The 17,841-nt window shown below is 45.8% G+C and overlaps 1 protein-coding gene across 1 annotated transcript in view; it reads left to right on the top strand.

Moving 5' to 3' along the window:
* LOC143149658 (uncharacterized) overlaps positions 1–17,841 on the top strand; it is a 121,137-nt gene that overhangs the window by 65,745 nt on the left and 37,551 nt on the right. The gene's annotated exons all lie outside the window — the stretch shown is intronic.

Genomic DNA, 17,841 nt, shown 5'->3' with positions numbered 1-17,841 from the left:
AACCGATAAGAATGTTCGAAACGAACAGAAATAACGATTTAATCCCAATGTACAAGGTCCTTTATAAACAGTGTTCCTTTATCGAGCAAGTCTATGGAAAGCAATTCCGTTACCAAAACCTCGAAAAAAGCGATACGGTATTTCGAAAGAAATACAAATAATAATTCTATTCCACGAGTCCTCCAAACGAGTGTCTTTTATCGAGTAGATCCAGTGTTCCAACAAGCCGTAAATAAAATTCCAAGTACACGCAAACGGTAATCCCCATTCCGAATATTAGCCTACGGTGACACGTTCCTCTCGTCGAATCAAACCACGGGATAACGTTGATGAATTAAAAATTCTACCGTAACGAACAAAGTCCGAGGTAATCCGCAAACGTTGCGCCACTTTGACGCACACGGATCGAGCAGTCGCGAACGAAGCAAAGTTCATCGGCCTGTGAGCAACCGCGACTCTTAGGAGCGTTTCTTCGAGCGAGCGACAGTACATATTGATCCCGATTCGGAATACGTCGGGGAATCGTTGACCGAGGATGTTGCGTCGGGAACTCGCGGAACTCTCCGGTGTCGTTCTCCGTGGAAAGGAGACTTGCAAATGAGCCCGACGGGAGTCCCTTAAAATGGATTAGGCGGGAAACGAGGACGGCCGCGATTACTTTCTTACGCGCCGCGTGGAAACTTGGCCGGCGTGACGCGTCTACTCCCGCGGCTTGAATACGTAATGGCCGCGCAATTTACGGCCGTTCGACGTTATCTTTCATGCATGTACATTATGCACGAAGGAATCAGGAGCGGCCGGAGGAGCTCCTTCGGCTATCTCCCGGGGCAATGAATTCCCCTCCGGGCGACGCGCAACGTCGACCCACTTTGAATTTAACCCTCGTCTCAGTTTCGGTCGGTCGACGCCTATTTCCGCGATCCTCGACCAGGGATCTCATTGTTGGGATCGTTGCCCGTCGATCCGTCGACGAAATGAAAGCCAGGGAAACGGTAACGAGCGAGCATTGAGCATCTTTGAAAGAACGACGGGGTACTTTTTTTCAACCGAGACGAAGCCTCGACTTGGCTCCGGAACCGTGTACCACCATAACGGGAGAGGAAGAGGGGAGCTGTGGAATTCTACGTTGAAATACACGCGAGACGAATCACGAGTCCACCGCGGTCACGTAACCGACCGTGAGACTTTCCAAACAATCGCTTTCGAGTCCAAGTCGACGAACGACCTCTACGGGCGTTCACGGTTCCCCGAAACTTTATTTTTAGCGCATCGAAAATGTTTCACCCGTGACCTTTTCGTTGCTTCTGCCCGTAGAAGCGTGAACCTTTGCCGGGACGAGGCGACCGAACTCGAGTACACCGAGAGCGATAAATACACGGTGTCGAGTAGTAGTTGAAGGTGAGAAAGAGAGGTGTAGGTGATTCTGCGTGGAAAAATGAATCGAGAACGTGGAATCGTTTCCGAGAGAATCGGGTTCGAAACCGACGCATCCCTTAGCTGTAGATTGAAATTGATTGTTTCGAAACGATACGTATTCCAAGGATATTTCCCACTCTCCGCATGCAAGGATTCGCTCGAACCTCTCCAAACAGCTACACACGGAGCGAAAGGATCAACGTTCGCGAAATAAGAGTCGAGAGAACCGGAAACTGCTTCCTCGAAACGTCTGTTCGTCTCGAAACGAACCAGCCCGTGCGTGCGGGTGGGTCGTGTTTGCTCACACGTACGAATGAAACGCACGGACAGGTGTGGGAGCGTAGCTCCTCAAAGACAATCGAGGCTCCGTTCGGGGCTGGTTCGACTTACGGAGATTTCAACGCGTCAAACGCGTCAAACGCGACAGCTTAGCAACGAGTCCCGAGCCTCGTACCTAACGAGACTCTCGCACGCGTTTGTCTTTGCTCGGCTAGAAATCCATCGAGGCTGTAACTGTGGAGGGCGAGAACACGTTCGCTGAATATAGCTCCCCGTGGTATCGATCGGATAGATGGTCGATAAACCGAGCACGCTAATCGACGATGCGCGGCCCAACCTTCTTTGACACTTTGCGCCCGCCCGCCTCGCGGAACGAACGTTCGATCGAACAGTGGCCGTTGTCGCCCGGTGCACACAACCTCGGCCACGGATTGATTAAATTGCAATCTCGCGTGATCCACCCGTTGCACCGTGTCCCCTCCCACATCACCCCCACCTACCACCCGCCCACCCGCCCACCATCCCCTAGCCTGGAGCTTTTTTTTCCCGTACTCCTTCGCTCGCAAAGCCGCGGTGCGCTCATTTCCCTCGGGTACTTTGATAGAGAATATTAAGTTCCTCATTACGGATACAATCGCGGGCTGAATCACTGACAGAGGCGGTTGCTGGAGGATAATTCTGGGGAGGTTATGTCACGGGTTGGATCTCTCTATCCACGGAGTGGGCAACACGAGACGACTGTGTTCGTTCGGTTTGCCTTTCGCGAATGTTGATGTTCCTCGCGAGGAATTACGAGACACGAAGTTTCTTTATTAAGTACACTCGGGCTTTCTGTTTGCAAAGTCGCGAACCCTTATCGACGAGCGCGCTCGGCCATTTGCATCGTACCGGGGAACGAAAAATGTGACCTCTTAAACGTTTCCTCCCTTTCTGAAGGGAGAAATGGGAATATTTCTGAAGGTATCGCGAATTGGGAATGTTTGCTAAAGTATTGGGAGACTTTGGGAATAGTTACGAAAGTATTGCGAACTTTGGAAGTATTCCCGAAAGTATCGTCTAGTTTGGGAATATTTTCGAAAGTATTGCGAACTTTGGAAATGTTCCCGAAAGTATCGTAAAGTTTGGGAATATTTCCAAAAGTATTGATGTCTCACTGACTGTTCGAAGAATGAATACAAAGAAGAGGTTTGCGCGTGTTCTTTTCGTTCTCGCGTTTCGATGGAAAATACGATCGCTGCGATTAGTATACTTCGACGAGAAATTAGCGAATTAATTGAAAATTGAATGGAAAATTTAGAAAAACTCGATCGAGCCGTGTTATCCCGTTCTCGGCTATTTCGAGCGTGGTGACAATACCAGGACAGTCGTGCGTACACGTTAATGATGCAAATGGGTTGAACGAGATCTGGACAGCGCGATGGAAACATTCGTGTTGTACGAAGGTTGTTCGAATTCATCGAATCGTACTGGGTGGAAACCGTGTTACGAAACTGTCGTAATTTTTGCACCTTGTTGTATCGAAACACTGTTCTCGGGGTACGATTGCAAGGGAAATGTGCGTATTATGGAGGAATATTAAGTTCCTTGTTACGTATACAATCGCGATTTGAATCGCAGACAGAGAGGACGAGGGTAGGATAATTCTTGGAGCGTTGGGGGGAGTGGATCCCTCTGTGGCAGGCGTGACGAGTCGATTGTTTGGGGTGCGTCCACGAATGCTAATGTTGTCCCCGACACGAGTCGAGCTCTCGTGTTTCAAAAGAGGGAGTCTTTACGAACTACGCTGGACCTTCTCATAACACGGTTAGATCGTTCCGTGTTCCATCGAAATCGTATCGAACGCGAAACCTGAACGAATGGAAACTCTGCGCCGGTGTTTTTCGAGCTTGTTGAGCAATCTTGTGCGAAAAGTGTGCTACAGGATCCTTAGAATTTTTTTCTTACGAGAAGGTCGAGTGCATCGTAAGGTAGTATTCAGGATCCATACCGAAACCGATTTAAATTCGGAGAACGACGTCGAATCCTCGAAAGACGAAGATTTTCCAATTCAAAAGGATCCGTCGGCTTCGGTCCGCACAGGTGAGTCCAGGTTTCGGAGGGTGTTTCACGGGGGAAATTATGTTGAGCCGAATAAGGAAATAGGGCGGTTGCTTGGCAACCTGCAGTTGAAAAACTCCTCTTTGTTGTACACTGTTCCAAAGCTGGCACGCGCGGCACTTTTGGCTCAGAGGTGCGCCTTAAATAAAGGAATTCACTGGCATACTCGACGAAAGAGGGCATTCCGTGCATGCATAACGCGATAACTCGGAGGTTGGCTCGTCAACACGTTGAATGCTCTATAGACTTCGGTTTACATACTCGATGAAAATCGTTTTGTTTCCTTTCGGTCCCTGCGCTCCGGTCCCCGAACTGTGGAATAAGCGGCAGAGGAACGACAATCGCGAGTTGTCGATCGATGATCGAGTTGCGTGTGAACATTGAAATATTCCTCGACAATACCTGTAGAACAGAGTCTACGCTACATCGACGATAAAACACTATTTCGAAAAAGAATCCAACTTCTAGTTACTCGAGTAGAAGCTCCATTCTTATTAAAACTCCAATTTTATTATAGATATTTTGCTACAACGTATCTGGATTTTCTGTTCGTCGAGAAGCGAGAATAGAACCTAATTACACGTATAAGAATTACAATATTAATTAACATTGCGTCTACCACTTGAAGTCTGTGCCAAATAGAAGAAGAAAAGAACCAAGTTCTGTTCCCTTAATATCAAACAAAAAGTAACGTATTCTGTTACGTTACTTATACTCCTACTGTTCCTATCGTACTACAATTAAATATATTATTTAGATATACGTTACTTCTTCCACTTCACTCGTAATTTCTCCCCCCGCTCCTTACACACGAGATTCGTCTTATCTCCCCAGGTACGTTAGTCGGGATCCACGTTCCTTTAAAACTAAAATCTCCCAATTTCCACGAAGAACGCGGGATTCGGGTTGCAGCGAGCTCGGTAGGTTGGAATCTGAATCGTAGTTTCGTTCTCGCGAGGAAATTTAATTCCACCGCGAGGTCCTCCGGTTTGTCCGTCGTTGGCCGAAATTATACCTGACGCATGCGCCCGGGGTGCGAGAGGTGGCTCGCGGTTAAAAGTTGGCGACGTTTACGAACAAAGGGTGCCGAAAGTTTTTCACGGAAGACGGGATGTGGGTTAACTCGGACTTTCACCCCGATAATAAACCCGCGGCAGTAAGTCGCGAGATTAAAGGGCCGCGCGCACCGCTTCCGGTAGCCGCGGCGGAAGCGGGGAACCAGGGCCGTTGTAACGACCCCGAACTTATCCCGCTGCTCGAAATTAAAGTAACGTCGCACTTTTTCCCGGCCCCGGGGACGTTTACAGCCCCCGAAACGCGATGGTAACTTCGATCGTAAAGAACGGGGCAAACGTGGCTCGCTTAAAAATGGCCCGAACGTCCCTCACCGCTTTCGCCGCCGGCCATCGCGGGACCAAAGACGTCACTCTTTCGAGGAGTTTGACGAACGGTTCTCCGATTGGATCCTATCTTATGCGAACTTTCGTCCAGTATTTCCAACGAATGAAAGAGATCCGATTCGTTGAAGGTCTCCGACGAAACGAGGGGTGTGTATTTTTTTTAAGAAAATTCGAAATGAACGTTTTAATAAGAACGGAGCGAGTGATGAGTTACGAAGAGAAATTTTCCACGCGTTCGTTACACGTGAGAGAAAATGGGGTTTGGTTCTCGAAGTGGAATTGTTTTTTTCAAATTGGAAAGTATTTCGAAAACTCGAGCTATTTTATCGTTTCCTGACTCGAATTTCGTCGTACGGTGTACAGTGGGATTTATTAATATTCTATCGTAGAAATTGGAGAAATAACAGCGTTCGGGAGATGGTAGTTTTTAAAATTTTGTATTTAATCTGACCGTGAAATTATCGATACATTGGATGTATCGTAATGATCGTTTGAGGGTTTTCTTTTGTTTATCGAAGGTCGATAGTTTCCAGGGATTTATTAGGTGCGATCCTCGCCGGAGTTTGCGAGTTCGCGCGTTAACACGATACAATGCGATGATTCGAAGATTAACAAAGTTCGAGAGCACCTAGACATCGCGCATGCTCGAAAGTAATAAAGTTCTTAAACTCGTGGAGCTTCGAGGAGTGTACGGGGATGTTTGGAATTTTATTGCAGCCTGTCGCCTCGATGACTCGGTCTCGGGTATCATTGATTCTTGCACTGTCCCTCAACTATGCTATTAAAGATTACCTTCGACCAAATTTGCCCGCTGGTCTCTTAGGAAGTTTCAGATTGCTTGCACGAGATACTGCCATTCTGAAGTTACTTCATCAGAAGTTAGGGTGCTTGGATGACTGATCAATTATCTTCAATCTCTCACCTGCTGTATATTGACTTTCAAGACTCCCGAGACAATTATCAAAAGATTCGAAACCTCCGGTTAATTGCGCTTCGATGAAAGACAAAGGCGATGTCTTCGATTTACGGTTCACTTGATAATTTCGCAAACCTTCAATTTCGTCGGAAACCTGAGGATGTATGATACCAACAGTGGTGCACGAATTGCACTAATTTCGCGATGTTTTATTTACACAATGCGAGAACACGCGTTTGGATTACATAGTGCACATTTTCCTATATCTAGACTAATTTAAAGTTACCGAATAAATAACTCACCCAACACTTGAAACAGCACGTCGATATTTGGTAACATTCCATGGTAGAAAAATCCAGTAAACCGTTAGCGAGTACATATTCTTTGTTCACGGTACAAAATATGAAAAACAATTGCCTCGCACCTTATTCAAGTGTCGATTTCCTGGAATCCACAGGAGAACCCAAAAATCCGGTAATACTCGAGACAAGAAAAAATTAAGTAAATTATACCCGAGTAAACGTTCTTTATACGCGCTAAAAATATTACAAAAGAATTACCTTGCGCCTTGTTCGAGGATCAGTTTCCCGGAACCCGTGGAAAGCACCGAAATCCAAGTAATATCCCGGACGAGAAGAATCGAGCAAATTATTACCGTGGAAATTTCCTTTATTCGCCCTGAAAAAAAAAAGAAAACGACCCTGCACTTTATTAACACGAGCGTTAACTCGCGTCGGAAAAATCACAAGTGCGCTCCGATGAATTTCAATTCCATTAGGGACTGTTGTTCCGTTACGAAACACCGGTGCACGAAAATCGCGAATTCCCGAGCTCCTTCGGAAACGCGCGCACTTCCATCCGCGCGCGACTAAAACTACCTAAAGCCGATTATCGCGTTCTAGATCGATCGTTACTCCAATTGGACGATGTTAAACGGACAATACATCGCCGAATGAATCCTATCATCATCTCATCAGCGATGCTTTGCCAGAGAATCAGCTGCCCCATGGGTTCCAGCAAACCGATCTTACTGCCCGGCCGCAATCGAGTTTTACCTTTCACGAGCTCGCGAATCGCCATTGCGGCCGGCAATGCAAATCGATGACGCCCGACCGAGAATCAAAAGCCGTGGAGGGCGAATTACCGCGAACACTAGCCGAGCCGATCGTTCCCGCGCATAAACGGCTGTGTATCCAAAACCTCAACGCCGCGAATACCAGCTCGTTTCTCACCCTCTCGCGACCGCGCCTTTGTTCTCCTGTGTGCGTAGACGCGACCGCCGATTCGTCAGAGCACTCGCGCGCGATTAAACGGTCACTTTTTCCCTCAACAATCGGACGGAGGCTGCTTGCGGCCTGATCTCGCGGCTACCGCCCCCTCACCCGCCCCCTTGGAAAAACCGCCCGAAATCCCTTCGTGCGCGAAACCAAAAGTTTTCGGTATCGTTTCAAACAATCCGAAACCACCGGCTCGCGGAGAGCCGCTCGAAGAGCAGAGAAATCCTACCGTTCAATTGGGAAATTGAACCTTTCGGAGTATTTGACCGTAACTTCTATCGTGGATACAGAAATTATTATTGAACGATAATGACGTCGAGGAGAGATTTGCCGAGATTTCTATTGCAAGTGTGGAAGTTAACGTTGGATGGTGATAACGTCACTGTTTGTGAGTTATTGTTTCGTGAGTTAACCTTGAGACGACCCTTTTTGATGTCTTATCTTCTTGGATGGGAGAAAACTCGAGTGTATGTATGTATTCCAAAGATCAAAATGTGCGTTTCTGAATACAGGGTGCTCCAGATATCTACTATCGTAAGACGAGAGGCCTTTTTCTTTTCAAACATTTTCTCGTACGATAATCTACGAGTTATTCGAACGAGAGCTTTCTTCGAGACTCTCGTTGTATTTGTATCCGAGAACGATCCAAGTATGATAATCGCGAGACACGAGCTTATCGAGAACACGCTTCGGTAACGACCGGTGATTTTTTCTCTCGACGAACAAACATCTGCACAAATCACCCCGAGGAATAAATTATCGTGGAACGCGCAATATTTTCCGGGCCACCCCCTATCCGTATCCACCGATAGAAAATCATTGGTAAAAGGTAGGGGTCGAGGAAGAAGTAAATCTCGTTAACGGAATAGAAGGGGACCGGGACGATGTATCTTTCGTTCGCTGGGAATCTGATAAAGGAAAAAACAAAGTCGAGATAACGTATCCACGTGGTAGGAGTTTGATCGTGGACCGATCGAACGTACACGAGGAACGCGCGTGTTCCTCTCGCGAGGAGAAACAAGCGTTCGAGACGTTTGAAAACTGTTGTAAAGTTCAGATTATGATATCTAGTTTATTATAACATGCAGGGATCTCGCGTATCTAGTAGTACAGTTATTGTATATATAAGAATATAAAGTTCGAAGAAATGCGTATACAGTGATATGTCTTCTTGATGCGAACGACGACAGTGTCGTGTGGTCTTTCTGACTGGACTTGGAACTCGACTAAAAAGAAAAACCAAAATGAAAACGGGCAAACCGTTGACCGCGTGGCGGACGATCCTTCCGCGCCGATACGGAAACAGTTCTTAAAACTGACATCGACATCTGGCACCCTTAAGATCGTTGTTGCATTCGTTCCGACAAAAACGAAGACACGCGCGGAACCGGTGAGCGTTTAAAAAGACAAAATAGCACCGAGAGGGCCGAGAGGGGCCGGTGGTGGAAGGGTACACGCGATCGGGCGTGTCTCTGGTTGAAGTTGCCAAAGGCCATCCCCATTGATTAGCAACGACGGGGGCTACAAAGTCCCCTGTTTTTTGTCCGACATCGTCACCAGCGGAAGCAAAGTCGGGTCTCGTCGATTCGCGTCTACAAAGGACCAGGATTCCTTCTGATCGAGGCACACACCCTCTGCTCGGAACAGGAACGCGCGACGTTTTGCGCTTCGAGCGTGAAAGCAGGGGGTCTCGTTCGATCGTTAGAGCCCTCGACGGCTCGGGAACCTCTGTCGTTCGTTTCGTGCCATACTCTTCGTGGAAATTGATCGTGAAGGCACGAACCTTCGCTACAGGCCTGTCTGGGAAAATATTTCGCGTTTCGAAAGATCATCGAACCGTTGCGGTGCAGTTTATCTTCCGGGATTTATTCTTTCGGGCGGTTCAACCGCGTCGAATTTGTAGTTGGAGAATTTGAAACGTTTCTGGGGAAATATAGATTTATTTTTGTTCAGTTTCCAAGATTTCCGTGTCGAATTTCAACTTGAGAAGTATTTTTAGATACTGGGTCGAATTTAATGTAAAGGATGTCGGACGTTTCTGGGGGAGGAATACATATGTATTTCTATTTTTCGGAATTTTTATCGCGTGGAATTTAAACTTAGAGAAACATTTTCGGGGCTCGATTCAACGAAATTTAAAGAGTAAGAAAATATCACACGAAGGGAAGTACGTATATACTTCTACCCTCCGAGAGACATTCCTCTTCAGGACCGTACCGTGTCGAATCCAAATTAAAAAAATATCACCCGAGGTAAATCACGAATCCACTTCTACTTTCCGCGACCCGTACCCCGTTCAGGATCCAACTACGTCAAATTTGAAATTAAAATATATCACCGGAGGGTGAACCACGGATCTACTTCTACTTTCCGACGCTCGTTCTTTTTCAGATCCTAACAATGGCGAATTTGAATTTGAAAAATACCATCCGAGAAAAACCAGGGATCCACTTCCACTTTCCGACACCCATTCGTTTTCAAACTCCAACAATGCTGAATTTGAATTTAAAAAATATCCCCCGGTCCTCGGGTTAAAAAGAAAAAACGAAAAAAAACTCACACACACACACACACACACACACGCGTCGTACTTCAAAAAGCAATTGCATTCCGCAGCGCTTCTTCGGTATTTTATTCGGACGGCACGGATGGAATTTAATACGGTTATTTTTAAATTGATACTTCAAAAAAACGAGGCCACTCGGTTCGAATTTTATTTTCAAATTTTCGACACGGTACTTTTTCGTCAAGTATCGCTCCCCCCGCTTCGCCCCGCGCCCCGGCTGTACATTTCGCGGGACACTTTGTATTTTCGAACGGCATCGTGTACTCTTTTTAAGTGACACCGAAGTCAACAGGTAAAATAACGTTTCGTTGGCGGTGAAACGAAACGGAAATATTTTCCATCGGGCGAAATGTGTCCTTCGCGGGGGTAGAAGTCGGGGGATGGGGATAGTGTATCGAGAAACCGTAGGAAAAAGCAGCTGGGGCGTATCGGTTTCCACGGATCTCGCGTTTCCCAACGACAACGGAATCATTAACCGAGTGGGTGAGGGTGAAGACGAATCGCTCGTTAATATTTTATTAATCCAGAAGCCACGAACCAGATGGCGGACGTATGGAAACTCCGCGAGTTTTCGTTCGATGTCGTGTCTCTGCGTACGTACACACGTGCACACGATAGAGAGAAAGAGGGAGAGAGAGAGAGAGAAAGAGCCCAGCGACATTAGTCACACAGTACGAAACATTTATCGACTACACACTCGCTAAAGCCGTGGCAATAAAAATGTCTCCTGCATCGGTGTTGCCTGGCTTCGCCGCGGTCAGAGTGCACTAAACTGTACGTGCACTTAAAAGTGTCGGCTGAGAGGGAGCAAAAAGGCAGCGGCCACGGAACAGTCAAGGGAGAGAAGGTTGGAAAAGGGAGGGATGGGAAAAAGGCTGAAAAGCTCTCGGCACAAAAAAGTGGGATAAATTGGGGCAACTGCTCGTAACGTTCCGCGCGTTGCACATCCTATCGACAAAGTGTAGATACCTAGCTCGCAGCCCAGGGGTTGTAATACACCACGCACACGTCCGTTTTGTGTTCGTACGCGTCTATCTGGGTGCGCGTATGAATGTTCACGCTTGTGTGCGAATATCCGTAGACGCGTACGGGTGTGTACGAGCGTGTACGAACGCGCGCGACTGAACACGGATGTGTACCACTGTGTACGGATGCGTACGAGTGTGAACGAGTTTCCATGCGTACGTCCGAGAGCGTACGTGTGCGTCTACGAATGCGTACGAGTTCGAATGGATACGTACGAGCGTGTATAGAAGTGTGCACGAGTGTGCACGAGTGTGCACGAGTGCACGGGGCGACAGCGGGCCGTGCGTGAGTGTTTTCCACGCGAGATTAAACCCCCTCAAAGGGGTGCTTTCCTTTCGTCGCTTACGTAGGGGAAGTCGTTTCGAATATTATCATCAAGACGGTCATTAGGGGTGGCCCCCGTGCGATTCTTTTGCACGTTAATTCAGCGTGCGTCGGCCTCATCGCCACCACCACCCTCCTCCCCAACCTCCCCCGATGCAGGAAGGGGGATGGTATATCGATCAGAAAATAATAGAGCGCGGTCTGGCTGACGATTAACGGTGCCGAACGTCGGCCATTAAAGCGGCAATTTCGACGGGTATTAAGTGTTTATAGATCCTACGTCGGCCTTTATCGCGCCCGGGTAATAAATATAAATCGGTGGTGTTAGGGGGCGTTCGTGGTACCGGCGGTCGAGTTCAACGCGAACGAGCGAACGAGCGAACGGGGGAGGGCGGAATTTTTATGGAAAGCAATTTTTTCTCTATGTAATTTCCGTAGCGGAACACGCTCGTATAGAAATATCTGATTTTATTAATAGGGATCGAGAGATTTTGAATATCGTCGAAGGTGAACGCCGTGGCGTCGGGAAATTGCTAATACTATTCGGGGTGGGTTTAATGTACGCGAACGTTCGCCAAAGAATGCACGAGCGTGGTGAAATTGCTCGCGTCAATACCAATATTTCGAAGTGTTTAGTTCGCTGGGATATCGGCGGGAAGTACCGAATATTGGATTTTATTTTTGAATTCTTGGACAAATTTCGATGCGCGGGAACAGCATTCGTGACGGAGCAAATTTTGTAATATCGGGATAACGTGTCAAGGAATTATTAGACAGCGTTTGGGAAGATTGCGGGCTAATGCACAAGGGGAGGGCCCGAGCTGTCCCTCTCCGATTTTAACGCGCTTTTGCAGGATGATAGAGTACTGGTCCCCGTTGGAACGGGTGGAATATTAGATGTAGATACGCGATAATTTTAGAGATACGAATAATCGAAGTTCAACGTACGTTTGATTACACGTTGGGTGTATTAACTTATCACCGGGATCGCTGTGGTGGGAATGTAAAATCGGGCGATTATTCCGGAACACTTTACATGTTCACTGATACCCGTGTTCAGTACGAATAATAACACACCGTTGTACGGTATTAAACAATGCTATCCGTAAAGCTACGGACAAATTCTTTCGCTCGGAATAGTCTGCACTAGTTTTCCATTTATGTTTTTACACTTACCAAGTGTATACACTTAATGTTGTATATACTGCAGCAGCAACCTGTTCTCTGTTATCGTAAAAAAGCACGTTAAAATCGAAGAGGTTCAACCCCTTCCTAAGAAGAGATACACAGTTCCCAATGCAACGAATTTATCGACAGTGTCGTAACGTCGCGTGCAATTCGAGTCAGAAATCGAATTGAAATTCAAAATTCAACCGAATGGAAATTAATACGAATCTGTCCGAACGTATCGGTGATTTGCCTTTAATTTTCGTTTCACGACCTCAACGTTTCGGCGCATAAAATCCACGCGTGGCAATAAAACGCGCGTTGATGGAAGGCGTGCACTCGCAAGCTTGCAATTCTACGGAGATTCATCGGAATCTCGTTGCATCTACGGCTACTAAACGGAACACTAAGATCGATTCTCCGTGCCATGTAACTCCTGTCACCGGTGGAGGGAGACAGAGGAACGGGGCGTGCTGACACCGGTCCGATTCCAAACGAAGAAACGAAGAAACGAAGGAACACTATGGTACTTTCAGAACGGTATAAACTTACTGTAACGTTTCACGATTATTCACAGTACGCGTGCGAAAAATACGATAGTTCTTAGATACGTTTTCACGTGAAAATTCGCAAATGATTCAACCCTGCTCTGAAACGATTTCTTCTACTTTTAAATACCAAGGTTAAAAAGTACCTGTCGTCCGTTATTAACGCAATTTTTATTCCTTACACACAGACATTCTCTTCTTTCCCCTCACTCTTTCCCATTCCACAAACTGTCTCGAAGAAAACCACCTATGCATCTCCTTTGTTCTTAACGACACGAAAAATGATTACGTCGCAATGTCGTGGAAAAAAATGTTTTCCTAACGTCTTCTCATACTTTCGAATTTCATCGAGCTCATTAATATTCTTTACTAGAAACACAATTTTCGCTCAGGTTACTTCTTCGCGTCATCGTGTACTCTTTTCCAACTTAGATCTCACTTTTCTATCCGTGCATTTGTTTCCGATCATACACATTCTTTTCAACTCTCTCTTATCTTAATATTGCATATTTCTGTACAATCTTCCTACAATAAAGGCCCAATCGAAACAAAGAATACGAGGATATGCCTCTTGGAGCCAGTATGGGGAAGTTTCTCGAACGAGGGTCGCGCCTGACCTTGCTGTTGATTACGACAACATCGGAATTTAAATCGCGGAGCAAGGGGTCTAAGGGCGATCTTTCGCGCGCAGCTGTCGAGAAATGCGGCATCAAGGACGGAAGAGGGTTCCCGCTCCATCGAGCAGGCAATATCCTCTTTATTCGAGATGGATCGGGTATCTCGTCAAGTTACAGCCCGTGATATATAACCTCGCGGTCGCGGAAATCCGCTACGCGTGCTATCTGGATGCACGCATGCACGGGAACAGTGAAGCCCGAGCGTACAATGGTACAAAGTCAATATAATTATGCTCCACGGCTCTGGCCAGGGATTCCAACCTAATGCAGACCTCGCGGCCGGACAAAGGCTGAGGGCTGGAATAATTTAAACGAGCCTGATGCCACGGCGGACTGATAATAATATTATTAATAACACGTGGAAACTGGGCCGGCTTGGAAGTGCTAGTCAACGTTGGGGGTGGCGCGGAGGGATGGTCGGAGGGGATGTTTTGAAGAGCGCGCGAGAGAGATGCTTAATTCGACCGACTCTGAATTTGAACGGCTTTTAAACTGGTCAACGCGCGATGGACGTTTTCATTTTTTTTTTTTGGAACTTTGAAAATGGGTGACAATTTATTCTACACGCGACTGGAAAGATACGACCGACGCTCGGAGATAAACTCTACGGGATATTTGTATTACGTTTAAAAAATTATTCGGTACTGAGGGTGTAAAAAATTGTAGGACGTAAATTATTTTTTCAAGCTTCTTCGTATCGGGTAATATTCTTGGGGACATTCTTTCGTACCATTGGTTGTTTAATAAGATATTCCATCGGGTCGAGACGAGATAGACACTTTATGTGTACACGGTGTAAATAATTCTTCCACTTGTATTTATATCAAATAATATTTGCAAGAATAGTTATTTTTGTATCGTCAATTGCTCGTGAAATATTCCATCGTTGAGACTAAACGGACACCCTGTGTATACGGGGGTATAATGGAAAATCTAAGGTGTGCAATATGTGAGAATAATAGTAATTAATTTCCATCGGACGCTGATTAATCCCGGAGTAGGGGGTATCAATCTGGAATTCGCCAACTGAAATTGAAAGAGACTTCCATGTTGCCTTGGTTGATCTCTAATTGAAAATTAATCGAGTCGTCGATCGATATCATAAACAGTTCGTACCTTCTAGACTCGAGAAACGTTAATTTCGGTACGTTTCGACTGACCGAAATTGTTACGCCCTAAAAAGGCGAACCTGGAATACCTTTGGATGGTAAAAGTACCATTTTTTCTGTTCATTCATAGTACAGTCTATCTCTATATATTCTATTTTACGAATTTAAATACGTACCTTCGTGAAAGGGTCCGTAGGTTCTGTGTAGCTCTCAAAGGATTCCATGGCACAAAGAAGTTACCATCCCCTGCCCTGGGGAGAAATATGTTCTTCGTGCGGTTGATTTACAGCCCCCTTTTGTAATTTCTATTTGGACACTTGCGGCTTTTACTCGGAAACCCCGAATTGTGGCTTCGGATAGTTATACTTGTGACTTGAAAGTTACGTTTAACGGTGGTAACGATTCAACCGATGTTGGCCAGTAAATAATAACACCTGGTATCGAACCGTAGCAAACACGAATTTAAATCCCTTTGATACTTTTGTAAAAGTATCGATACACGTTCGATACTTTCATGAGAGGGTTAGTACACGGTTGATGCTTTTTTTAAAAGCCTCGATACATATTTGATACTTTTACAAAAGTATCGATACATATTTGATACTTTTACAAAGTATCGATACATATTTGATACTTTTACAAAAGCGTCGATACACATTCGATACTTTCAGCAAAAGTGTCGATATACATTCGATACGTTTACAGAATTGTCGATACTTCGCGAAAGGATCGACACTTGACGTTTCCTTCAGAGTTTCGAGTTTATACATCCACCAAAGTCTTCGAAGAACATAACACTATACGATAATATTGAGAACCGTATACTTTTATATTTTCCCCAATTCAAAATTTCGTACCGACTATATTCGTTACAATATTTCCCTCGCGTGGTACAATATCCATAGTCAATAATCGTTACAAAAACACGGATATTGATACCAGTCACAGTTACCCGAAATTTCGATATTCTACGATACCTTACATTGCTGAATTGCACGAGTGTTATCGATATCCAGTAATATCGGTCTCTAATTTAATCACACGATGCATCTAGAATTGCACATTTCTTTTTCTCCGTGTAATAAATCGCGTAACGCTCCTCGCGTGATTTACATCCTCGGTGGGACGTACGTTATTGCGGTAATGCGCGTGGTTTTGCAAATTGTAAAGTGTTCGACGAGTGAAGCGTTTCCAAAGAGGAAGGTGTAAACGAAACGACGGAATGTCTGAACTGAAACGTAAAAGACGAGCGATTGAAATTGCGCCAGGAATTTTCAACGAACACGACCGAATGCATCGAGTGAGAAAGATCAAGAATTAGGACGTTGAAGAATGAATGCGCGTGAGAATATAGGGTAGGAGAAAAGCGCGATCGAGGCACAATCGGTTGGAGATTAGTCGAAGCGAGTCGAGTCGAGTAAAGAGAGATCCGCGTAACCAGTGTCGAACGAGGTACAATTATAATTTGTACACCGTTATTTCATTCAATGTACGAATGAAACTTCTAACCTGAAGCTTCGTTCACCTTTATTTCGTACAACAGTTTTCCACGTAGCTTGGACGTCGCGAGTAAATTTCGCGAAAACGTATCAAGAGCGTATCAGGGAACGCGAGAGGAGCTCGGTGAAACGGTGTGATAGGGTTAGGCCAAGCGAAGGGGTGAGCGATTTAAATGCTTAACATGTAAATCCCGGCAGTGGCGCGACGCTGTTTCAACCGGTGTTAATGTTTGACCGCGATATTACCAGGGCAAAACGGAGAGCCAATTCGAACGAGCGACGTTTCCGGGCGAATATAAATAATCCATGTCCGAGACTGGCCAGCCGCGCCCTGGCCATCATCCCCGTGTCGGATTATACGCGAATATCTTACGCATACCGAATATCGGACCGAACGGAGAAACGTAGCCGGTTGAATGGGAATTCTTCCGTGAGTTTCTCGAGCGTTCCTCGAAATTGCCGTAATATTTTTTCTCGGTGACGTTTAAATTGGACGACTGTCTCGGCGCGGGGTCACCGTCGTCGCGGCCCGGACCTCGAGCGTGAGTTACGCGTCGATGGTGACGCTTTGACCGCTCGAGTGACTTGTGGTTTCTGACGGTGGTCGATGATCCGGCGATCATACCGTATTCGGTTAATTGAATGTTACGGGGTGTCTGAGAATTATCGAGACAAACCGTACAAGATCCTGTTGTACGGAAATTTAGCCGCACAGGGTAGTTGATTTTATTCCAGGGAAATGTAATTTCGTTGATAATGATACGTGTTTGGAAACGAAACTGTGGTGGCTTCTTAATTTTGTTCGAGATAAAAGGTGATTATGTAGATAAAGATATACGTTTGTATACGGTACTGTTGGGGCTCGTATGTTTGATTCGAGAAAAAAGACAATTGCGTAGATAAAGATCCGTTTGGAAATTAAGCTGCGGAGGCTCCTAAATTTTCTTCGCGAAGAGGCAATTGTGTGGATAAAAATACGTTTGGAAATTGAACGTTTTCGAATAGATTTATTTTTAATTTGACCGACCAGACGGTTCGAAAGACGGGGTAAAAATCTTCCCGATTTTTTGGTCCGAAAGCATCCGCAAAAAGGGATCTGAAAGTTTTCTGTAGCTTGACAGAATAAAGTCGACACACCGGGGAAGTTTGAAATTCGCAGAGATGTTCAAATGTCACCGTATTTTTCGTTCTTAACAACGTACCGAATCAGCTATTACGCTAGACGTAACATTCCACGATATTTGCACTTTGCCGAGACTCGCAGTTTCTTTTTTTTTTTTTTTTCATTCTTTTAACGGGGTCTAGCAGTCTGCGCTGCTCGTACTTATTTTAAGCAGCAAGCAGGAAAACGTTCGCGGTAAAAGTCATATGGCTTCCAGGGAGACATAATATCGGCGATACGCGAGGCTCGCGACTGACCTATATTTCATAACCGAATAGTTTCGTAATATCGTAATCCACGGGACAAAATTCGAAACCAACGATTTTAGACACGGTGTGTGGGTGACACTGCCGCGCGTGCAAATACGGAATTACAAGT

This window comes from Ptiloglossa arizonensis, chromosome 7, assembly GCF_051014685.1.
Source record: "Ptiloglossa arizonensis isolate GNS036 chromosome 7, iyPtiAriz1_principal, whole genome shotgun sequence".
NCBI classification, from domain to species: Eukaryota; Metazoa; Arthropoda; class Insecta; order Hymenoptera; family Colletidae; genus Ptiloglossa; species Ptiloglossa arizonensis.
The sequence above is the reverse complement of the archived record's forward strand: the minus strand, read 5'-3'. Positions and strand labels throughout refer to the sequence as shown.